Raw genomic sequence first — 24,236 nt, 5'->3', positions numbered from 1 at the left:
GTATTTGTTTTAGGGCAGATCGAGTGTGACTTAGGTAATATGATTGCATTCTCAGGAATTCACAGAGATGAAAACACAGATCTGAGATCGTGCCAGAAAGAATAAGAAGTTCCCAATGCATAAGAGTAGAGCACGAGAACGCTAAAACATTCAGAGTCTGCATCTTGTGTCGATGAGGAACTTAGAAGTGTTCTCTTTTCTGGGCTTTTTGACCCATCCAAGACGATAAAACAGGTTTTCAATCATCTCTCCCCGATCTTATCTTGCTTCTTTTGCCTCCTTTTTATCATCATCAAATACTTTGAGCAGCTGTATGTGTTATGGGTTAAATAGTTTCTGTGTGGTTGGCCATTTGGCCAGAGGGCATCTGAGCATCACCTGTGGTCAGCATTTTTTGGCTCATGCGTGTTAGCAGTTTGGGACGTCATATGGAATCTCCGAGGACAGATGAGGTAGGGGAAGAGGCCATACATTTGGGCTTTCGTGCATGTCATGGTGTGGCTAAGTTGGAAACGTGGTAATGAGAAAAGATTTCCTAGAGAGACTGATAGTGCCCAGGATCCTGTGCCGGCAATGGCTGCCACTTTCTGGCTGTGTGATCACGGGTAAGTGGCTTCAGCTCTCTGTGCTTCAGTGTTTTCGACTGTGAATAGAGGATGATGGTGCCTTCTTTGCAGGGGAGTTGTAAGGATTAAGTAAGTCAGTATATATCAAGCACTAACTACCGTGAACAGCTTCCCAACCGTCATGCAAGGCACACAGGCTTCCCATGGCTGATAGACCTGTTGACTCCGGGCACCTGGCTACCGGCATCCCTGTCTGTTCACCCTTAAATGTGCCTAAAACATTTTCTAAGGAGGCCGGGATATGACCAAGCCTGAAGGGCGCTATAGGGACTGGTTCTCTAGGCCTGAGGGTGTGGGTGACTTGGCAGATGAATGCATTGATGCAGCCAGATGAGGCCACCATTAAGAGTCTGTGTTTGGTCCATTGACATCGGAGTGTTTTGAGATTTTGTTTGATCTGCTGGCCGCAGAAGTATTTGACACTTGTGAGCACACCTAAGACCAAAATCAGCTGAAGTGATTTGTGCCTCTTCTATTATCAAGAGTTGGAACAGAATTTGAATCAACAGTGTGAAAAATGATCCTTGAGCGTAAACACTTGGACCAGGGGCTAAATTCCTACTCCCTCCTTCCTTCCATCTCTCAGATAAGTTAAAAGCCATCACACCTTAGACGGTGTGATTTGGTGGAACAGTTGGCTCCGTGCTGCCCTGTCTGGCACGCGACCAGTGATGCTAGGGATTTGGGGATTCTGATCAAATGCGCCCAGTGAAACAGGAAGCCGGGGGGTCGCTCATCGTGGAAGTTGGGGGCGGGCACATGTGGTTCCTTACACTGATCTATCTTCGCGTAGGTTTGACAGTTCCCATAATTAAGTTATTAAACATTTGTTCAGCTAACTAAAAACCCTTATATAGGGTGAAGGATGAGAGAGAATTGTGATGAACTCTGTTATTTATACTCTTACAACATTTTCCAGTCACTTGTTGCTTGTTGCCTGATTTCTCTCTTTTCTTTCCTTTTGAGAATAGTTTACTGGAGGCAACAAGTCATGAGTTAAGGTTCACTGATACCAGTTAGTAATAAGAAAGGCAGCAGCGAATACTTACACGCTTACACTAACTATATGACAGGCACTCTTTCAAGCACCACAATCTATTATCCCCGTTTTATGGATGGGGAGACAGAGGAACTCATCCAAGTCCACACTACCGGTAAGTGGCAGAATCAGGAGGCAAACCCAGGCCATCTGTTTCCACAGTCCACACTCTTTGACGACATAGGGTTGCACCAAAATTTAGCGTTGGCTCTAGTATTTGCCCCAAATCTGCACTGTGGCTTTGACTTTGACAGGGGAGCCACACGCCTGCCCTCCACACATCATTTCTGACATCCCTGACCTTGTGTGTAATCACAAAGGTGGCCACCGTAACCCATGAGCTTAATGTCAGGAATATAAGTAAGATAATTAGAATGCTGTGTTAGTATTGATACACTCCCTTTCAAAATATGCATATTTTTAAAAAAATTTTTAACGTTTTTTATTTATTTTTGAGACAGGGAGAGACAGAGCATGAACAGGGGAGGGTCAGAGAGAGGGAGACACAGAATCCGAAACAGGCTGCAGACTCTGAGCTGTCAGCACAGAGCCCGACACGGAGTTCGAACTCACGGACCGCGAGATCATGACCTGAGCCGAAGTCGGCCGCTTAACCAACTGAGCCACCCAGGAGCCCCAAAACATGTGTATTTTAGATGCTCCTTGGGGAAAATATCTTCTAGGTGCTCTTTATCTTAAAATTCTGTCAGCTGAACCATCAATGCATAATGGTTATTGCAAGAAAAAGATGCTGTAGTAATTGATGACTTGAGATGTTAATTTTATGCGCAAAAATGATGACACTCAAAAAATAAAAAAATAGGGAGGTAGGTCGACACTGAACGTGAACAGGGGACGTGTGTTGGCTAGATAACTTTAAAAAGAGCATTGTGGCAACAAGGTCTATAAAAACGTAAATAACTGTAGAGCAAGAGAGATCAGATTGTTTTGCGATTCTCATCGTGGGATCGCTTTGGCGACTTGCATTCATAACATTGAGCAAAATATTTAAGGACCATAATTTACAGTAAAATCCATCTAGGTGATGAGCCTTTCAAGAGAAGCCCCACTTGGGAAGTCTCCATGTCTTGAAGGGTGAATTACCAGCATAACAGCCAAGTTTCACCAGGAGAAAAAGTCTCTAAACTCATGTATAATATATTAATGATAACTTATCTTCTCTCCAGGCATAGCTGAGACTATAAAAAGTGTGAATAAATGAACACGGTGTTGGAGAGAAGAGAAACATCATGTGCTATTCCATCGGCAACGGGAGGTGAGCACTTTATTTATTTATTTATTTATTTATTTATATTTGACAGAGAGAGAGAGAACACACATCAGCAGGGGAGAGGGGCAGAGGGAGAAAGAGAGAATCCCAAGCAGGCTTCACGTCCAATGCAGAGCTCAATGTGGGGCTTGATCCCGTGAACCCGGGACCATGACGTGAGCTGAAACCAAAAGTCAGAGGCTCAACTGACTGAGCCACCCAGGCACCCGTGAGCACCTTTTTTTAATATTGTAACTGTGCCTATGAGAGAGATACCATTGGCATCCCCGAGAGACTTTTCCCCTGTAATGTTAAACCTTTAAAATATGGCTATCAAATTTTGAAAGCTCTCATTCTTGAATGTTTGAACTAAAGTTTCAGATATTCTGTTATATCCTCGAAGTTTATTTTATGGAAGTTATTTATGCCAGGTCAAATATTGGTTTTAATGACCGGACCCTCAAGATCTGGCCAAATTGTATTCACTGAACCTTTAGGAGCAAACATTTCTGTAAAACAGGAATGAGATTTAACATTATCTTAAAAATTATAAAACTTAGTGGAGAATTGCAAGACAAAAGTTATAGAAGAAAATGAACTCATTAGAAGAGAGAATAGGAAATAACGAAATCCAAGGTAGGAAGGTAAAGAGCATGGGTCCACGGATGACCACAACATGAGTAACAGTTGACATTACAAACAATAACAACCAGTATGATTTGGAGAGTAATTGTATTACCCGTGTATTGCGTCAGTCAAACACTTATGAAATGTGATACCCAGTGAGACTTGACAATGACATATAGACACTGGACAGGGTATAGATTGACCATAGATTTTTTTTCTTTTCTTTTCTTTCTTTTTTTTTTTTTTTTTTTTGTGAGTAGTTAAGCGAACCAGAGTGGTTTCATTAATAAAACAGTTGACTAAGAGGCATCTTGATTACTTTATCAAGAATGTGAAGGGTTTTTAATGGAAGAATGCAAACATATGACCTCCATATCTATGGAGGTCTGAAAAAGAAGAAAGACTTTTGAATAAAATTATGCTTCTTGGGGCGCCTGGGTGGCTCAGTCAGTTAAGCATTCCAACCTTGGTTTGGGCTCAGGTCATGATCTCATGGTTGGTGAGTTCGAGCCCCACATCAGGCTCCATGCTGGCTCCCTCCCTCTCCCTCTGCTGCTATCTCTGCTCTCTCTCTCTCAAAATAAATAAATTAATTAATAAAAGTATGCCTCTTAAGGAAGTTTTGAAGGTTCAAAGCCTCCAGAAATCGATTAATCTGAAGATAGTGAGTTTAGATTATTTGTCAGACACTGTGTTAGGGACTGGGGGCACATGGGCAAGTGGACATAACACTTGGTGAGAACACAAAGAGGATTCTTGTCCTCACCATCAGCACAAAGCCCGATGCAAGGATTGAACCCACAAGCCATGAGATCATGACCTGAGCCAAAACCGGGAGTTAGACCCGAAGAGCCACCCTGTTGCCCCCCTCTCTTTCTAAGATCTTTGATAAATATTGCCAAGTATCTTTCCAGAAATATCCTGCCAGTGTGTTTCCTCCCATATCCTTATCCACAAGGGCTCTTATATTTAAACATTGTAAATATGATTGTCCAAAAAAAAAATCTTATTTTAATTTGAATATCTTTGATCATTAATGTGATGAAACACATCTTGGTAACCTATCAGTCATTTTTAGAAAGCTACCTAGCCACAGTCTTTGTCTGTTTTTCTATTGGAGAATTCATCTTTTTTTATTGATTTATAAGGCCTCTTTATATAATTTAACCTGTAACTTTTTTTTAATGTTTGCAGAAAATATGCTTGTTATCAGTCTTTTAACTTTGATTATGGCATTTTTTGCATTCAGAAGTATAAATACTTACATATGCAAACCTCAGGATGTTTAAATTTTATTTATTTTTTTCAAATCTCAGGATTTTAAAAATTATGGTTCTTGCTATGCTATAGAAAGCTCTTTCTCTAGGGGTGGCTGGGTGGCTCAGTCGGTTGAGCACCCGACTTCAGCTCAGGTCATGATCTCACACTCCATGAGTTCGACCCCCGCGTCGGGTTCTGTGCTGACAGCTTGGAACGTGGAACCTGCTTCAGATTCTGTGTCTCCCCCTCTCTCTGCCCCTCCCCTGCTCATGCTCTGTCTCTTTCTGTCTCAAAAATAAATAAAAACATTAAAAAATTAAAAAAAATCTCTTTCTCATGCTGATATGATGACAATATTTACTTATGCATTCATCAAATATTATAATATATTTTTAAACATTAACTCTTTTATCCTTTTACTGTTTGTGTGTGTGTGTGTGTGTGTGTGTGTGTGTGTAAAATATGAGGTAGGGATCTAGCTTTTTTTTCCTCTCCTCTTTTTCTGAATCATGAACGAGGTGTCTCAAAACTATTGATTGAATAATATTTTTAAGAAGATTTAGCATGCTATCTTTTCTCGTCTACTCAAGTCCTATGTTTACTTGGTCTGCTTCTGAGCCTTCTCTTCTGTGTTACCTGTTATTTACTGTAGCTTAACCCCAGGTTTTAAAACCCCAAGCTTTAAAAATTAAGAGGACAAATTCCCTCTTAATATTACTTTCCATAAGATAAAAATTTAAAAAGTTTTGGCTATTCTTCCTACTTTTGCTCCAAACAAGTTTTATAATCATTTCATCAATTTTTAAAAACAAAACAAAACAAGAAATCCTAATGGGACTTTGGGTTACTTGTGTTGTGTTTGTAGGCTAATTTGCGCAAGAAACAACAGCTGTTATTAGCGTAGTCCGGTTCTGTGCAGGAAGTGGGTCCCTCAACTAAAGTGGGAAATTTCAGCAGGATTTATTTGCCATGGGGACGTGCACCGGGGCTAGGTGCTGAAGCAGGATGGGAGGGGAGGGCTGGTTGAGGCCACCGCAGGCTCTAAAGAGACAATAGCTGTGCGTAGAAGCCAGAAGCCCCCAGGCAGGAACTGTAACCTTTGGTCTCCTGCACATACTGCCCTCTGGCCAAACCCAACAGAAGCCAGAGGGCAAAGGATCAGCAGGATGGGGAAACGGGGAGACGGAGCCTTAGAGGCAAAGGACACAGGACCAGTCTTGCAATGTCAGGCCATTTGCACATATTTAAAAGTGAGGGGAGAATGTTAAAAACAAAAGATTGTTAAAAGAATGTTAAAAACAAAAAATTTACCCATTGTAAGGGAGACTGCATTCCCAGGATCCCACAGCTTAGCCTTGGGCTGGGGGCTCTCGCTTGGGCTTTTCTCTCCCTAATCATGTCTACCTTCCCTGCTTAGGGTGGCCAAATTTAACACATGGAAAAGCAGGACACCCAGTTAAATGTGGATCTCAGATAAACTCTGCGTACTTCCTTAGCAGAAGAATATTCTTTGCAATATTTTATCTGGCAGTCCGGTCCCTCCTGGACTGGGCTCATGAGAGCAGGTACCTTGTCCCTACTCCCAGGACAGAACCCAGGACATACTGGGCCTTCAAGTGAATGGAATCCTGAACAAAGTTTCAAAGCCACTAGGTTGGGTTACTGGGCATTTAATTTAGATCCAGTCAAAAATGGGGGCAGGGGATATTTTAAAGCTGCATTGTCATTTTTCTTTAGCAGTCCAGGGGGATGATGGGAGAGGGGGTGCGAGGGGTGGAAGCAATCTCTCCAGGAAGCCTGAAGCCACCTGGGACCCGACCCTGCTTCCTGCAGCCACAGTGGATGCCCCCTCTGCCGAGCCCGTCTGACTCCCCAAAAGGCCCCGAGTGGCCCTTCTCTGCTAGTCACCTGCATCCTGGACAGCTTCCGTGCCAGGGGACTCCAGGGCTGCGTGGGGGTCTAGAGGGGTCTAGCATCGCCCCAGATACATTTGTTGGATTATTTCAGCAGAAAGTCAGGAGGAGGGGGAGTCCATAGGTGGGTAATTCTGGATGTGCCTCTCACCTGTGTCCTTAAAAACCATCACTGTGGATGACTAGGGCCTCCACGGAAGCCCACGCAGCGGAAGGCTGGACCTGAGAATCCCTGAGGTTTCTTCCTCCTGTGATTACTATCTTGGAAGAGAGGCAGCCCGGGGTTCACCCCACCGGTTGTTTTGAATGTAGCATCTGATGGGCCTAAGTCACAGTTCGAACACCCTTCTATGGCCAAGACACTGCTCTTCGCTCTGGATCTGTGAATAGCCAGGATGTGTTCTAATTTCAAAAGAAAAAAGAGACCTTGGTTGGGAATTAGGGAGAAAAACGCATCACACCTCGACAAACAACTCAGAGCAGATGGTCCACGGAGAGCCAAGACCCATCACACTATGCTCATATGGAAAAGCCAAAACGTTGTGCAGAGAATTATGACGAACCGGAAGACCGGCTCCCCTGAGAACTGGACGAGAGGAAATGAGTGAAAATCGCAACAGGAAGTTTACATTATAGTAAAAAAAAAAAAAAAAAAAAGGAATCCATTCACAGGAAGTGGTCCTTGATATCATTGGCCCTGGGAGGACGTACCTGTTCTGGTACCTGTTCCCCCAGTGACGTAGACATCCTAGCGAGCCCATCTTGTGTGGGGCCAAACCACCAGGCTTTGAAGTCCAGATAGATCAAAACCTCTTCGAACCCTGTTTGTGAAGCCGCCTCTCCGATGAAACATGACGACAGATACCTGAACCCTTGCCTGAACAAACTTGGCTTAGGCACCCTGCCTGGTGTTGCTTCTCGAAAAGGCTACTCTGGCATTTATTAGGCATTACATCATGGTCTCTTTTATGAGCTGAAATTATGAAATATCAAGAAACAAGGAATTAAATATATGGACTGGGGTTGGTGAGACATTTAGCTAGTGACTTGACTTCCGATGATGACAGAGGCGGGCTTACTGTCCCCCCCCCCCCCCCCCCGCCCCCGGCCCCTTCCTTGTTTGGACAGTGACTGGGCCATTAGAGTTGTTTTTGAAGCAAACCAGAAACAGAATCCATTGCTGTTTGTGGCCATACCAAAAAACATAGGTCTTGGGCTGGGAAACGAGGCGTCTCAGAGGCAGCACCCGATTTGGGAGTGTGTTTTAAGTTGGGGTAAGCTTTGGAACAGTCACAAAAATAAATGTATATTCTAAAAGCCACACCGTAGGGGCACCTGGGTGGCGCAGTCGGTTGGGCGTCCGACTTCAGCCAGGTCACGATCTCGCGGTCCGTGGGTTCGAGCCCCGCGTCAGGCTCTGGGTTGATGGCTCAGAGCCTGGAGCCTGTTTCCGATTCTGTGTCTCCCTCTCTCTCTGCCCCTCCCCTGTTCATGCTCTGTCTCTCTCTGTCCCAAAAATAAATAAATGTTGAAAAAAAAAATTAAAAAAATAAAAATAAAAAAAAAAAATAAAAGCCACACCGTAAGTAAGTTTTTCGACCCTTTCCATCAGGAACATGGAAATACAGAGCTGTTCAGAACCGGACTCTAGTTCCCCAGAGGGACAGGTTTTTAGCAGAGCCTTCCTTAGGAGAGATCCTGAGGGCCTTTGTCTCTGACATTGGGGCACCCGGAGGAGGGACCCCAAACTGCCCTAGGGTCCTGATCATGTCCTTTCTCGTCTTCTGCTGTTATTCCAAATATGGGAGATGAGCATCAGAATGTCTTTTGGAATAACTGAATTACTCAGAAATGAGGAAAAAACCCTTTAATGGACTAGGCGTCCATTATACTCCCCCTGCCAGGCATCCAGTCACATGCAAGGCACCACAAGGGGGAAAATCGATGTCCAGGTAGGACAGGCGCCTGCTTCCAAGGACTTTTGATAAAGCTGGAGGTTGAGACAAATACTTGTGAAAAAACCAGAGACGGGAGAGAGTGGATTGAGGTAGAGTGTATTCTTGGATTACATGCGGGAGAGTGGCCGTGTTACGGGGACGCGGGGTGGGCCGCAAATGTCTCTGAACAGCAGGTGCACAGACCGGGGATGGGGGGATGAGCCCGGGCAGGAGGCCACCTGGTGAGGTTCTGAGCGCTGGAACAGAAAAGGAGATGGAGAGGAACAGGTCAAAGGAAGACAGAGTGAGACCTGGCTGCAGCTTGGATGAAGGGAAGAAGAGAGGGAGCTGGAGCCTGGGGGAGCCATGCTGCCCACCCACCCCGCCCCGGAAAGTAGGGCCACTGGGAAGGAGGGGGAGGGGTGACTGGGGCTGGGCATCGTAGTTACCAGTGGGAGTGTCCTGTGCCAAGCAATTCTGCCTGCAGGACTGGCATGCTTGACCCGGGCAGAGAGGAGGACTTGGGAGCCATCCTCTGGAGATGAAAAGAGGAAGTCTGGAGAAGGAAGGAGTTCCAAGGACCCAGGCTTTCCCCTTCTTCTCTCTGATTCTCCTTCCCTTCCTCCTTCCTTCTTCTTTCCTTCCTTCCTCCCTTCCTCCCTTCATCCCTCCCTTCCCTCCTTCCCTGCTTCTTTCCTTCCTCCTTTCCGTCCTTCCTTCCTCCCTTCCCTCCTTCCTCCTTTCCGTCCTTCCTTCCTCTCTCCCTCTCTCCCTCTTCCCTCCATCCCTACCTCCATCCTCTGCCTCCTTTCTTCCTTTCCTCTGCCCTTCCCTCTCTCTCCCTCCTTCCTTGCTCCCTTCCTTCTTTTCCTCCCTTCTTTCCTTCCTTCCTGCCTTCCTTCCTTCCTTCCTTCCCTCCCTCCCCCTTCTTCCCTCTCTCCCTTCCTCCCTCCTCCTCTTTTCTTCCTTTCCTCTGCCCTTCCCTCTCTCCCTTCCTCCCTCCTCCTCTTTTCTTCCTTTCCTCTGCCCTTCCCTCTCTCCCTTCCTCCCTCCTCCTCTTTTCTTCCTTTCCTCTGCCCTTCCCTCTCTCCCTTCCTCCCTCCTCCTCTTTTCTTCCTTTCCTCTGCCCTTCCCTCTCTCTCCCTCCATCCCTCTCTCTACTCCTCTCTTTCATTTGGTGCCTTCCATGCACCCTCTCCTTCCTGCAGGCAATCCCTCTGACGTATTTGATGGGGGGTGTTTGGTTTTTATAGTTTGCTGTACTGCTGTTTACGTTCACACGTTCTTGGTAACTTGGAATTTTTGAATAATTTCAAATTTGCTGAAAAGTTACAAGAAGAGCACAAGGAACCCTCATATACCCTTTACCCAGACTCACCCGTTCACACTTTGCCTGTTTGCCATGCCATCGTCTCTCTTTCCAGCTCTCTCCACTCACGCAGCCACACGTACACGCGTATACACACACGCACAGGCACACAGGTGCATATTGTCTCTGAACCCTCTGAGAGTAGGTAGGTGGGAGGCACTGTGCCCCGTATACTTCAGTGTGTGTTTCCTAATAACTAAAGCATTCTCGCACACAACCACAGCACGATGATCAAAATCAAGAAACTTGACATACACAGAACGCTAGTATCCAATCCACAGTCCGTATTCGAATTTCACCCATTGTCCCCATATCGTCCCTTGTAGCTTCTTGTGTCCGGGACCGGACTGAGGACGGAGGATAGCCCTGGGTCCTCCCGCTCACAGCCCTTGCACGCACACCTTGCTCGCCCGGCCTCCTTCTGTCCGGCGGTCACCTCCCCACCGCCCCTCCTGCGCTGGGCCAGGGGGCCCTTCTCACACGCTTCCTTCTGTAACCCCATAGGGCCACCTGTTTGTCCACAACCCCCTTCACCGCCCTGCCCTCTGCTAGACGTGCTCTGCAGGGACACGGGCTGGAGGCTGGCGACCTCGGGCACTTCTGTTCATCTGTTCACCTGGGAAACCCGATGATGCAGGCACCCATTTCACGGGGTTTTCTGAGGACCAGCCGGGTCTGTGTTGAGGATCAGCTGAGTCCAAATCTGCACGCAGGACGCTGCCTGGCACCCAGGGGGGAGCTCGGTGACCTCCGTCCCCTTTCTATTTCAGCGTCACCAGGGTGACCGCCGTCTAGCCCGGCACCCGGCACAGAGCAGGGGGTCAGTAAAATACTTGCTGGAGACTGAGTCCAGGCTGGGGAAACAACGCGGGGTCGTGGCCCAGGTGGTGGAAGCACCCAGAGAAAAGGGAAGGCTCCCCAGAGAGCGTTTGGAGCTGACCTGGCACCTCGCCAAGCCCCTGGGTTCTGCAATCCCACAGTTAGGGGTGCGTGGCTCCCTCGAGGGGAGTCCCCCCGTGGGTTCGACTTCCCTGTTAGTGTTTTCTGACAGCAGGTGGGGAGAGGTGCTGGGGGCCCACGTGAAAGGCTCTGGTCGTGGGAGCTGCAGGTTTCTCGTGCAAGAAAGTGACAGGTGGGTAAAAGAATGATTTGGAGGGGTAGACAGCCCTGTGTCCCCCTGGGGCTCCCGTGACTTAGGAGCTGGGAGCTGGGTGAGTGAGGAGGGGACCCCGGGGCCAGCATGGGCAGCGAGATAGTGGAGCCAGGGCTCCGAGTGGAGGGAGGGTCCGGGACGGCCGTCTGGACTCTGAGTCAGTCAGTGTCCCTTGGTGATTCAGGAAGGAGTTCGTGCCCTTGTTAAACTAGCAGCTGTGACCCTGGAAGGGCAGAGCACAGAGGTTCAAGGCCAGAACCTTTGACCCCTCCGCCAGGTGCAGGGAGGAAGGGAGCAGCAGGTGAGCCGGATGCTGCTGTCCTCCAGAAGCCTTGGGAGGTCAGCTCTAGAGGAAGTGGCCCCCGGAGCCGTGTCAGGAGGCCCCAGGGACCCGCGCTTTTTGGGTTGCCTGATTGCAAGGGATGTAGGACCCACTTAGAGGGAGGCATCGGGGCCGGCTCATATTGAAAACACACGGTTGTCTGAAAACACAAGGTTTTCTTTCTGAGCCCTGAAGAATCCAGGCGGGGGGGGGGGCCCTGCCCGCCAGGCCCGGGCCCAGCTCCCACCCCAGGCCTGACTCTATGGGGCACCGCTGGGAGCCGGCCTGCCCGGGAGGCGTACTCTGGAGACCCGGAGAGGGAGTGAGCACGTGGCCTCCTGAGCCCTGAGGGTCTTAGCTGCTGTGACCTGGTGAGGATTAAGTCCAGACCCACCGCCTGGGTGTTTGCCTACCCGGGCTCCATCCTGCCGCAGAGAAAGGCACCGCAGAGAAAGGCAGACCGTTTCCTTCCCAAACCCCTGGTTGATTTTGAGAGGTCTGAGCCTCATCCAGCCAGTACCCCTGGGGAGGGTGGGGCTAAGAAGCTTTTTTGTTTTAGGCTCGAGGAGGGAGACGAATTGGATTGTCCCACGGTGAGGGAAGGGGGCTCAGCCCAAGGGACAGCGCAAGGTGGCAGGAGGCTCCCACAGGCATGGGGACTTGGCGGGCTCTGGGAGTAGTACTCCCACTGGCACCTGCCCGGCCAGATGACGTTTGGTTTCGAAACATAATGTGACGGTTCTACCACCAAGAGCTGTGGACCCAAGTCACCCACGGGGAGTCCCAGCCCGTGCCCTGAGTTTTCACTGATTTATGCTTGAAATGCTCAAGTCATTTTTTTTCTAGCATTTTAAATGTTCTGTGCGTTTCTTTCTTTCTTTCTTTCTTTCTTTCTTTCTTTCTTTCTTTCTTTTTTTATGAAAAACTACAAACACACAGGCATAGACCCGGTGCCCACCCAACTTCTGCAAGTGCCAGCCTATGGATGAACTTGTTCCCACTCTGGCCCCTTTGCATCCTTCTCCTCTGTTATTATTTCTTGTATGGACGCTTTTCCAAGTTTTTTAATGTTTATTTTTAACACACACACACACACACACACACACACAGAATCCCAAGCAGGCTCCAGGCTCTGAGCCATCAGCGCAGAGCCCGACACAGGGCTCGAACTCACGAACCGTGACATCATGACCTGAGTGGAAGTCGGACGCTCCACCGACTGAGCCCCCCAGGGGCCCCATGTATGTACACTTTCCAACGAGGTCTAATGTTACAGAAAAGTGCACAAGTCGTACATCTACAGCGTGTTGAACTTTTGCCTCCTCTGGTACCATTTTGAAGCCACTTTGTCATATGGTTTCATCTGTATATTTCGCCCTGAATACACCTTTTTCTTGTGGTGGAAAGCACGTAGCCTTGGACTTACCATCTGAGTCATTCCTCAGTCTGTGGTTCAGTAAGTGTTCGGTGTACTCACGGGCTTGTGCAACAGGTCTCCAGAACTTTCGCATCTTGCAATACTAAAAAGCTCTATTTCAAAACATTTGAAATGGTTTGAATCATTCAGTCGCTGGAGAACTGAGCTGTCAAATCTGCAGAGGAAAAGATGTCTGCATTCGTCTGCCCTCCTGGCACATGCCACGAAGGCGGGAAAGGGACACGCGGGTCGTGATCGTACAACTGACGCCAGAAAGGCTCTGTGAACGGGAGGTCTGCCACCAGTCACCTGCTCCTGGGGCACACCCCCTTGGACGCCCAGTGATTATGGGGTGGACGGCACGTATTAAGTGAGGTCAGGTCACGTCTCCGCAGCAGCCCTTGTGATTATCATCTTTGCACATTCGGTCTCACGGCAGTCTGACAGCACATTCTGGGTCTGAAAAAAAAAAATGGAGGAAGAGGTTGTTTTCGTGCATTTCTAAAGGAAGCACAGAGGAACGAGGCACTTTTTGCCGGTTTTCAAATTCAACTGAAAGGACTGACTCCCCCCGCCCCCCCGTCTGTGCTTAGCTGTGGGAATGGCTGGGGGGGGGCGGGGGCGGTGGCTGTAATGCCTCAACCCGATTCTTTCATTATTATTTACATTCTATGTCCTCTCTTTCAAGAATATTTTTTTGACATTTGCCTTCTGGCAGAGCCGGGACCAGTGAGTGGGAGTTGCAGGGAGGTGGACGGGGCTGAACATAAGGAAGAATGTTCTTAGTCAGAGCAGTCCAAAAACGGAATGGCCTGACTCAGAAGGCAGCGTGTCCTCAGCCTGGATGAGGTCCTGGTGAGGTCCTTCAGGGGAGCGCCGCCCGGGGCTGGGAGGGATGTGTGCAGGAGCCAGTGACAACCACCCGGTGTGGGCACCTGAGCACCTACTATGCACCAGCTCCGTGCCAGGCGCTTCCATGTGGACGGACTCGTTTCATCTGCAAATGGCCCGATGGGACGGGTACAGCTATCACCTAGTACTTCCTCACTTACAGACGAGGAAAATGAGACACCCAGAGGCTCCGGGACCTGCCCAAGTGGATGTGGCTGGGAAGTGAGGGAGGCAGCCTCAGAGCCAGGCGGGCACGAGTCTTTCAGATGTCCAGGGGGTTACATGCCCCGGCTCAGTGACCAGCTGTTGTGTGCTAAAAGGAGCTTGCGAGGTGGTTGAGTCAGCCTAAAACATTCTGGTAGAAGTCAGGAGGGCCGCTAGATCCCAGAGTCAAGGTCCCATCAGTCAACAAGTAACCAGCGCTGGGTTTGCTCAGGACAGAGGGCCAGGGGAACGTGTCGCTCCGGGGCCCAGGTTCCCAGGCTTGGCCTCCACTTGGATCTGCCTCCCTTGGCCCGCCCCCGTCTCTGAACTGGCTCCTTGCTTGTTCCTTCTAGCCTACCCTCCAGTTTCAGGAGTCCATTCCAGCCTTTCAAGGCTTTGCCTTGGTCACCAGCCCAGGACAATGCCTTAGGGACAGCGGCAAGAAGGCGAGCCTTGGAACCCGGGGTTGGGAGAATCTTGGGGAATGGCCACCCTTGGGAGAAGTTGTTTGCATTTTCCGCATTTTGTGTGGATGCCTGTTTCATGAGATTGCGGTGCAGGTCACAAAATGCTAACTCGGGAAATCACAGACGACGGTTGGCCGACTTTCCCACCCGCAGACCGAGGGTCCCACCCTGCGCGTGGCCCTCTGGCATTCCGCCGGTAAGGGTGCCTTCTGCAAAAAGACACATCGCAGCCAAGTCCGAAGAAGAATGTTCTTTCCTTTGCCCCGTGGTGGGAATAGTGACCATGGCTGATGCACCGGGCTGTAGATGGGTCGAGCTAAGCGATTCCTATGAACAGTGCTCCGAGTCGGAAAACGTGGCACCGCTCAGCTCGGGGGCCCGCTATTTGTAAAACGAGAGACACCTAGAACATCCCTGAAACTCCTCCTAGCTGTAAAACATTCTGATCCATGATCGAGGGAAAGAGGAAAGCCTCTGGGTGTCTCATTTTCCTCATCTGTAAGATGGAGGAAATACTAGGTGATAACTGTACCCGGCCCATCGGGCCATTTGCAGATGAAATGTGTCTGTAAAAAACCAAAAAGACTTTATAATGGGCCAAGGAAGCACACAGAAGTACTTGCTTCCTTATTCAGCCCCAAATTGCGGAAAGTTCAGTCTCTAGCAATCACAGTGCACATTCTAGTTCCCATATACTTTTATGTCTCGAAGGCTCCCACAAGGGACATTTGCTAATGCCCGACAAGAGATTCCAAACAGGTGAACTGGCCTAGAGGCTGCAACTTTACCCCAGGGGCCTGGCAGTCTTAAGCATTTACGTAACAATTAGCTACGAGTGAAATCTTTCTCGAATGATACCCACGGTTGTGCTTTCCTTGCAACCGTTCTATGAAACAGGTCGAGATCTTTTCTTCTGACTTTGCGCCTGGGAAAACTCGTGTACCAGAAGGTTTGGTTGCTTTTCCAGAATGTGTCAATAGGGAGAGCAGTTTCGGCCTGGGGAACTGGCTAGATCCTGGCTAAGTAGACCTTGGGGTCTCTACCACTCGTATCTTTGAAGAGAAGAGAGTCGCCTCTTGCTTTCCGTCAAGTATTTGCCCCAGACTGCTGCACCTGCTATGAGATTACAGGTTAATGAAGGCCAGACGGGAAGCCTCTGTCTTCTTTTCTTTCAAGACACCCTGGACCTGTATCCCAGCTTTGTTCGGAGTCAAGGAGGAAATTCCTTCATCGCTAACTTCACTGTCTGAGTCTGAACCAGAAGGAATAACAACATGTGCGATTTTAACTGTTTTCAGCATCTGTTATGACACAATCCGTGAAGCCTTTTGTTAATTTTCCTGATGATTACCTCCCACTTATATACTTTCCCCACAGCTGTCTGGCCCTTTTCCTGGGCCAGCCTGACACTCTAAAGTAACAGGATTTCTGAAATCCCAACTGCGCTCCATCGCCAAAGACGACTTTGCTCACCGGGGCCCGGCGAGTTGTTTTAAAACACTGGCCTGTGCCAGGTAACAAGGCAAAGAGCTACGACTCTCTCACAACCGAGGGTAATTCATCACCTTGGTGGGCGCCAGATAGAAACGGCGAGATCCTCAACTTCCTCAAAACCCCTCTCTAGCCCTCCAAACGAAAAGTCTCAAGTGCAGAAACATATTTGTCACAACATGGAAATCTCGCGAGCCATCACCGCGGATCCCCGTGTGGATACTAACTTTCTGTCCCAAATTGTAAAATGTGTTGGCACGTGCAGTAAGGCGATACCACGGTTTCTTAGAATCCGCGTCCCGCTTTAGGGAGAAGTAAAAGTAAGGCAGGGAATTTTGAGTATGAGTCTCCTTCTTATGGGTGGAAAACTGTCTGCCACAGATTTGGGTAGAGGGAAAAGGTCCCTGATGTTTGGACGGACCGAGTTCCTCATCTGTAGCCCAGAAGAGGTTTTGCCTGGACGGCGGTGGGGATGTAGTTAGTGTTCCCAAGAACTCCTTGCTGGAGATTTTTACGTCTGGGACACGCCTCTCCCAGGTGACTGTGTACTTACGTGCTGATCTGGAGGAGGACAGTTCAGCCACTGATCCGGAACCTCCTTACGCCCTTTCTAGACGTACTTCTGTGGTATTTTGGAGAACAGTAACTATGTAGGCTCTGCCGTGCACACCTGGTGTAGCTGTGCGTCAGCAGCCCACGGTAGGCTCTGGGGGTCAACACGATGTTGGCTCATTTGGGATACGACGGCACGTGAAGCTTTATGTTTCGATCCACCTCTCCACGAGAAAGCCTTCTAAAGAGAGCAACAATTATGGCATGTTGTCACAGAGAGGGTCTCCGTGATTTTTATGTTTCTGATTTGACTTTGCCTTCACCGTCCACCAAGCCCAGGATCCGAGATGCCGTGAAATTTCTCACACGGTAAAGCTGGATCATGGAATGGCACGTCAAACGTAGGTCCTTTTCCATTGTTTTTCCACCACCGAGAATTATTTAAAAAGATCTCTGTGGCCAGGACAGTAGGGATCCTGCATTATCTATCTCAAGGTCAGGAAGAAAATTATTAAGAAGTTCAAGCCCAGGGGCGCCGGGGTGGCTCCGTTGGTTAAGCGCCCAACTCTCGGTTTCCACTCGGGTCATGATCTCGAGGTTCGTGAGTTCAAGCACCATGTCGGGCTCCCTGCTGACAGTGCAGACCCTGCTTGGGATTCTCTCTCTCTCTCTCTCTCTCTCTCTCCCTCCCCCCTCCCCCCGCCTTTCCCCCACCTGCTTTCTCTCTCTCTCTCTCTCTCAAAATAAATAAATAAACTTAAAAAAAAGTTCAAGATCATGATCATGGAGCAGTAAACCCCATGCACAGGTCCCCTCTGAGCACAGGGCCCTGTGTGTTTCACTGCCACGTGACCAGGAAGCAGGACGTGGCCAGAGGTGCAATGGCCCTGGGGGATGACAGGCTCAGGTCAGGTGGAGATGCCTTGAGTGTCTGCCTTTCTTCCCGAAAGCCTTTGGCTACAGCTTTTCCTGGAGGACCTCCAGCTCCTGTCCATCACGACCTGGGCCATGACAGATTTGGGGCGGACTCTGTCTCAGCCATCCTTGGTCTGTCTAGCCCCAAGCCCTTGGCCTCTGGCCTCCACGCCACTGCCTCGTATTCATATCCAAGGGGCTTTAAGGCCCCCACCACGAGGGTGGGTGATCCAGAAGGGCTGCGTCTTCGTCAGTTGAACTGCCGCATGAGCACGAAGCATGGCGTCACAGAGCAGGGAGGGTTTCTGTGATCGTCAGCTTAGGAGACGTTGAGATACGCTGGGGGCACTGGGTGGCACCCACCTGCCTCCTCCTTGGATCCGCATCACTAACTAGGTTTTGTTCAGTGGAATCTTAAGGATTCTTTGGAGCCAGTGTTGCCTTGGTGGGTGTGAGGTTCTTATCTGCAACCTTGGGAAATCCGAGTTTTCTCTCTTCCAGGTGAGTAAATATATGTTTGGACATATAAGTTTGCAAACCGAAATACCGTGGGAGGTGTCCACGGCTCAGCATTGCTTTTGGCTATTGGCCTTGGACCAGTGACTACCGACGGGCTGGCAGGATGCGGGTGGGGCGCCTGTGGACTGCGGGTCAGAGGAGGCCCCTGAAAAACTCAGAGCCTGTGCAGGAAAGGCTGGCAACTGGTCCCGTCTCATGGCTCATTAGCCCCGTAGCCAGGCGCCCGGAGGTGGGTGGGAAGGAACAGGTGGCTGCCCTTCTGGAAGGTCATAAAACCCCTGCAAAGCATGTGCTTCGTTTTCAGGGACAGTTGCCAAATTCTTGCCCTTGAAATAATTTTCCAGGTCTCTCTGCTAGAAAAAGGCTTAATCTGGAGAATGAAGGAGGGAGGAACCAAGTGAGAATAAACCTTCACGTTTTCCAAAAAAAAAAAAAAAGGAGAGGGATCATTTACAGGAACCTGTTCTAAGGACAGAATTCCCCCCCCCCCCCCACACACACACATACACAAACCCCCAATTCTGCAAAGCAAATAATCAGAACCATGACTGAATTCACGGGGGTTTGGTCAGGCACATCCAGATAGCTCAGAGCTCACAGGAACGCAATGTGGACCCAGGGCCACCCATTCCAGCTTTGAGAAAACTATACGGTGTTTACTAGGTTTGTCCCCACACGGGCCGGAGACCACAGCGGGGGGGCCCCCCTCCCCCGCCCCCATGCGGGGACGCGCCCTCTTGGCAATCACTTTCCACCAGCCCGTCCCCAGGAGCACCACTCGGGCTCAGCGGTTAATCTGTCGACAGCCAGGGGAACGAACATACTGAGTCATCTGCCTCCTTTTCAACCAAGACGGATTTCTGGGAATGTGAAGAACACTGAAGCGACGTGACATTCCTTAGCTTGTAGCAGGAAGGCAACTCCCCGCTTCCTTTCTAGACGGGTTGCCTCATCTTTCTGAACAGGACGAAACAGAGTTCCTTGAAACTTACATGCCTCTGGGAAAGAGAGGCAGGAGAGCGCGGCCCCACCCCTCCCTTTGTGGGGCCGCTCGGTTACCCTGCCCCAGAGGAAGGGTGGGCAAGCACTGTCACCTCCGCTGTCCCGCCTTCGCCTGGGTGAGAAAGATGCACATGATGTGCACCCCGTGCCCACCGTGCGCACGGTCATGGGCACTGGTCACAGCACAGTCGCTACACGTGTGCGGGGCATCTAGGGACACATCAGCCCTGGTGAGGGGCATGGCAGCCAGTTCCAGCCTCCGTCCTTTTCAGAATAAGTCACAGGACAGGTAAATGATCACCTTTGGCCCATGGGTGAACTTGTGTACATCTAAATCCCAGAGGAATGTTATTTATTAACAGTGCCGTTAACAAACGGGAGCTGGGTTGGGGGGGGGACAGGGGTGGTGGGCGCAGACGTGAGCAGAGAAGGGCATCTGTTGTCCCAAATGGCCCAGCGTTGGGGTGGACTGCACCGTCCACGTCATGAAGTGGAGGGCACACCATGTGTGGGGCTCAGGGGAGGGGAGTAGAATGTTCCAGGAGTGGGTCAGAGGAGACTGATTCCAGGAGGCACCTTTGAGCCTGGCTGGGGACTCTGGGGACCGGTGTCTGTCCCAGCGGTGGGGCCACCTCAGAGAAGTGGGCAAGGGAGAGGACAGACAGACGGAAGGTGGACCCAGAGGCGGGTGCTGGAAGCCAGGCTGGGGTGGGTTGCAGGCAGGGTTTGCCCAGGCTGCAAACAGACACGGGACAGTGGAAACCGGGTTAGAACAATTCAGGATTTAGTGGGCGGAGGAACTTGTGACTAGTTTGGTTGGGACCCTAACGAAAACCCGACACGAGGGGTGCCTGGGTGGCTCCGTGGGTTAAGCATCCGACTCTCGATTTTGGCTCAGGTCACGACCTCACGGTTTCTGAGTTCGAGGTTGGCGTCGGATTCTGCACTGACTGTGTCGAACCTGCTTGGAATTTCTCTCTCTCTCTCTCAAAATAAATAACCTTAAAAATTTTTTAAAAAGACCATCAAAGAAGCAGGCAGAGACTTATATATAAAGATGTCGAAAGCAGTAGATTAGAGAAAAACTGGAAATAATTCAATTGTCCCATAACAAGGGATTGAGATAAATTTGGGCTCAGCCATACAGCTAAATTCAACACCAGGTAGCAGCAAAAGGGCTCTTGCAGATTGACAGGAACCTGTGAAAACTATTCATGATGCATTCGTGCACATGGAAAATACACTGCACAACATTACCTACCAACTGATCTCCTTTCGGTAAAAACGCGTTTATGTGAGTACATTCATTAACTACTCAGCTTTTTAGAGAAGGGACAATCCAAAGAATTATTCCATTTTAATTGTGATGAGCGATCACTGGAAGAGTGTGTGCTCAGTGTGTGTGATGGGGAAGAGACCCGACCAATTAGCACTTGGGGGGTAAGAATACACAGCAAAATGCTTTGTGACTTTAATTTTCCTTTAAAAAAAATTTTTTTTTACCATTTATTTATTTATGAGAGACCAAGAGTGCGAGCAGGGTAGGGGCAAACAGAGAGAGAGACACAAAATTGAAGCAGGCTCCAGGCTCCGAGCTGTCAGCACAGAGCCCGACGCGGGGCTCGAATTCACAGACTGTGAGATCGTGACCTGAGCTGAAGTTGGACGCCCAGCCGACTGAGCCCCCCAGGCGCCCCTAATTTTTCTTTTTAATTGGCTGTGTGTCCTAGGTTACTTGGGGGAGAAATATTTACTTTTCAATAATTTTTAAAATGAAAAGGAAAGAAGCAAGTGTGAAAGTAAGAAAAAGGAAGGAATGTGTGTGTTCAAGGACTCACGGAAGAGAGACCTTCCAGAAGACAGTCAACTGCGTCGGCTACTCTGAAAGACCCAACAGGATGAAGACCAAGAGAAAGAAAGGAGGAAGCCACCGATGACCTCGCCTTTCTTTGGGGAAACGTTTATTTATCACCGTTTATCTCCAGCCACCTTTGTCTCTCAGCCCAGACCCACATTTTCCATGGCCTCCTCCTGAACATCATTGCCTTGCTATTCCTTGGCTAGTTCAAGCTTAGCATACCCCAAACAGAGCTCCACCCCTTCACTCCAGCCCCCCAGCCCCTGATCAGACAGACAGACACCAGACTCATTCACCTGTTTGCTCCATCCTCCTTGGTTACGTCACCATCCACCCTCATCCACTGAGTATCATTCCAGAATCTTCCCTTCCTCTCCCGGTGCACATTTAGATGACCCTTTAAATATCTCTTTGGCTAATCTCTCCTCTCTAACCTCGAGGCTACAGCCTTAGGCCTTCGTCATCTCTTATCTAGACCAGCTCACCACCACCTTACCCCTGGTCCTCCCACTCTTAACCCGCCCTCCACACCTTCACAGACTCTGAATGCCTTTGGACCATTTGACTGACACATAACACCCCATTCCCATTCTCCCCAGAAAAAAAGTCTTACTTCTTTAAAATATCGCAAATAATAAAACAGTGAACATCTGTGTTGATACGACTCACTTTAATCATTCAGATTATTTCCTAGAGATAAATTCCCAGGGTTGAAGGCTATGGGATACTGGTATCTGTCAACACTTCCATACATCTGAAACGGAACACGAATACACCTCCCACCTGCCCGCCCCCCTTTTCGTCTCCATCTTAAGTGTTCTTTTTTTTTTAAACTTAATTTTTGTGCCATGACTCTGCTTGAATTTTTTCTTCTCTTTTAAATCAGGTCCCAGTGATCTTTTTATCGAGAAAAATTATTTTGGTTTTAAAGCAGTATGTGTCGAGGCCCCTTCCTCCCCCCTTTTTTGGTTTGTGTTTTAATTTTGCTTTTACACACACACTGCTTCAGGTTATAAGAACTTTTTTCTAACTGGCAGGCATCTCACGACTTCTGTAATGTGGCAACTTCTCCCCAGGGAACTCTTTTAAAAAGCAGGGCAGGAGTGGGTGGGAAGTTGGGCCTACTTTCTCCCAGGTGCTCCAAGTTGATAGGAAAAGAAAAAAAAAATGAAGAGAAGGCCATCTGTGTTGTGGTGGGCACTTCATTCTCATCAGTCCTAATGAGCTATTTTCTTTCTTTCTTTCTTTTTTTAACGTTTATTTATTTTTGAGAGAGAGACAGAGACAATGCAAGCGGGGGAGGGACAGAGAGAGAGAGAGAGAGAGAGAGAGAGAGAGGGAGTCACAGAATCCGAAGCAGGCTCCAGGCTCCGAGCTGTCAACACAGAGTCCGACAAGGGGCTCGAACTCACAACCCCGAGATGATGACCTGAGCTGAAGTCGGACGCTTAACGGACTGAGCCACCCAGGCACCCCATCCTTTCTTTCTTTCTTTCTTTCTTTCTTTCTTTCTTTCTTTCTTTCTTCTTTCTCTTTCTTTCTTTTTTTAATAAAGAAAAGTTTAGTAGGCAAGGTCTCCGGATCTGGAGATACGGAAGCTCTCCTTCCAATAGTTTGGGGCAGCCTTTGGACTGCCCTGGAATTTGCACAAGGATAAAACAATAGCTGAATAACTGGTTTCCTCTCCTTTTGTGGGATTGATTAGCATTACTCAGGAATCTTATCCAAGGATGTCAGTGCCATGGGTGCTTATAAATGCTAAACTGATCCTATATGCTCTCTTAATTTTGGGCTAGCAGAGAGATTCCAAAAGAACTTGGGTCATTCATATAAACCACTGGCTTCTAATAGGACTTACCATCTCTAAGTTAAATAGGCATTTTTAGCAATACAAGTTGCAAATCAGGAATAGTCTGGGAATGTTGCTCGAATGCCTTTATCAACTCCTTTCTGTTTTCCAAGTCTCTGACCAGCTTCCTCATCCTCACAGATGACCCAGAGATGGTAAAGGAATGTCTCCGACTTCGGATACAAACACTCTTGTCCCCTCCTACTTACCTTGTTATCTGCTCAGTAAAGGTTCTTGGAAGGAACTCTGACCCTCATGCCCCAGAGCTTTTGCACATGCTACTGACTCTGTCCATGTGCTCTCCACCCCCACCCCTTCCTTCCTTCCAGTTTCAGTTCCTGTAGTCCCTTCCTCAAAGCCTTCCTTTACTGCTCCCGGTGGGTCAAAGGCCCCCTTGTGGGTCTTCCTGGTACTGTGTACCTCTCCGCATAAGTGCCATGTCAGACTTGTGTATTTACTTGTTCACTGTCGGTCTCTCCAATGGGACTGGGTGTGAAGGAAGCAGGGCCAGTGTCCATGATTCTCTCCGGGAATTACTATTACCCAAAGAGTGAAGAAGGCCAACGTGATGAGCCCCACCATGAGCATTATCTGCAAAGCCAGAGACAAGACGTAGCTTTAGAGCACCTGGGAGGTAGGAGGTCACACTGATCACCAGACAGGTCCCGTGTTGTGATTCCTCTATTCCAGGGGTGTAACGACTGAGTATTGATACGTAAGAGAAAAGGAGACAGCAGCTACCTACAGAGAAGCACTCTCAGCAAGGCCTGAGGGCCACCCACGAAACACAGACCCACCACTTCTGGCTCCGTGACCATCACCCCGCTCGAGGCCCCTGTCAGTTCTCCGGAGGAAGACCGTTCAAAGATCTTCTCATCATGTGCCCCGTTTCCACTTTGGCTCTACCAAACCCACCTCCTGTGCAACGGCTGGAACAATCGTCTCACAATCTAAGTAGAATTGCATCACTGCCCCGCTCATAGCGGAGTGAGACCTATCTATCTGCCCGTTGGAACGGGCCCCAGCCCCTGGCTATGTCGCCTGCCTTGACTTGCCTTCCTACCTCTCTCCAGCCCCAGCCGCTCCGCCTCCCTGGCTGCTTTTGGGAACCTCAGACACTCCAGCCCTGGGCTCGGTCTTCCGGGCTGCCCCTTCCCTTGTAGAGGTCTCCACTGAATGGTCACCTGCTCAGAGAGGCTTTCCCTGGTCCTCAGGCATGCGCTCGTCCTATTTATTTCATGCCGTTCCTAGCTTTCGTCTCGGTCTGCGCTGTTGTTGACTTGCGTGTTGATGTGTTTCCTACCCGTCTCTTCTTCCCAGGACGCACGTTGCAAGAGCCCTCTTAGGACATGCCGATGTGCTCGGTACCTGAACAGGGGAACAGGTTTGCCGCCTGGAAGCACAAACACACTCTGAATTATCGGGATTGAGTGGCAGAGAAATACAGCATGTTAGGGTTGCCAGGGTTTCAAGACTCATCTGATCCCATGTAATCTTCCTGAGGTGGGCATCCAGACTCTGCCTGACCTCTTACAGGGCTTGAGAGCTACTTATC

At 49.2% G+C, this 24,236-nt stretch overlaps 1 long non-coding RNA gene across 2 annotated transcripts; it reads left to right on the top strand.

Moving 5' to 3' along the window:
* Positions 1 to 445: 445 nt before the first annotated feature.
* On the top strand, positions 446 to 24,148 carry LOC131505531 (uncharacterized). 2 transcript variants are annotated; one of them, XR_009258440.1, is made up of 4 exons: positions 446 to 605; positions 2,853 to 2,941; positions 17,873 to 17,954; positions 23,372 to 24,148. It is a non-coding gene; the product is annotated as an uncharacterized LOC131505531 (long non-coding RNA). The 2 variants fall into 2 exon arrangements; XR_009258441.1 differs by lacking the exon at positions 17,873 to 17,954 and having other exon boundaries at positions 451 to 605.
* Positions 24,149 to 24,236: the final 88 nt, after the last annotated feature.

This window comes from Neofelis nebulosa, chromosome 2, assembly GCF_028018385.1.
Source record: "Neofelis nebulosa isolate mNeoNeb1 chromosome 2, mNeoNeb1.pri, whole genome shotgun sequence".
NCBI classification, from domain to species: Eukaryota; Metazoa; Chordata; class Mammalia; order Carnivora; family Felidae; genus Neofelis; species Neofelis nebulosa.
This window is presented reverse-complemented; position numbering and strand designations above follow the sequence as displayed.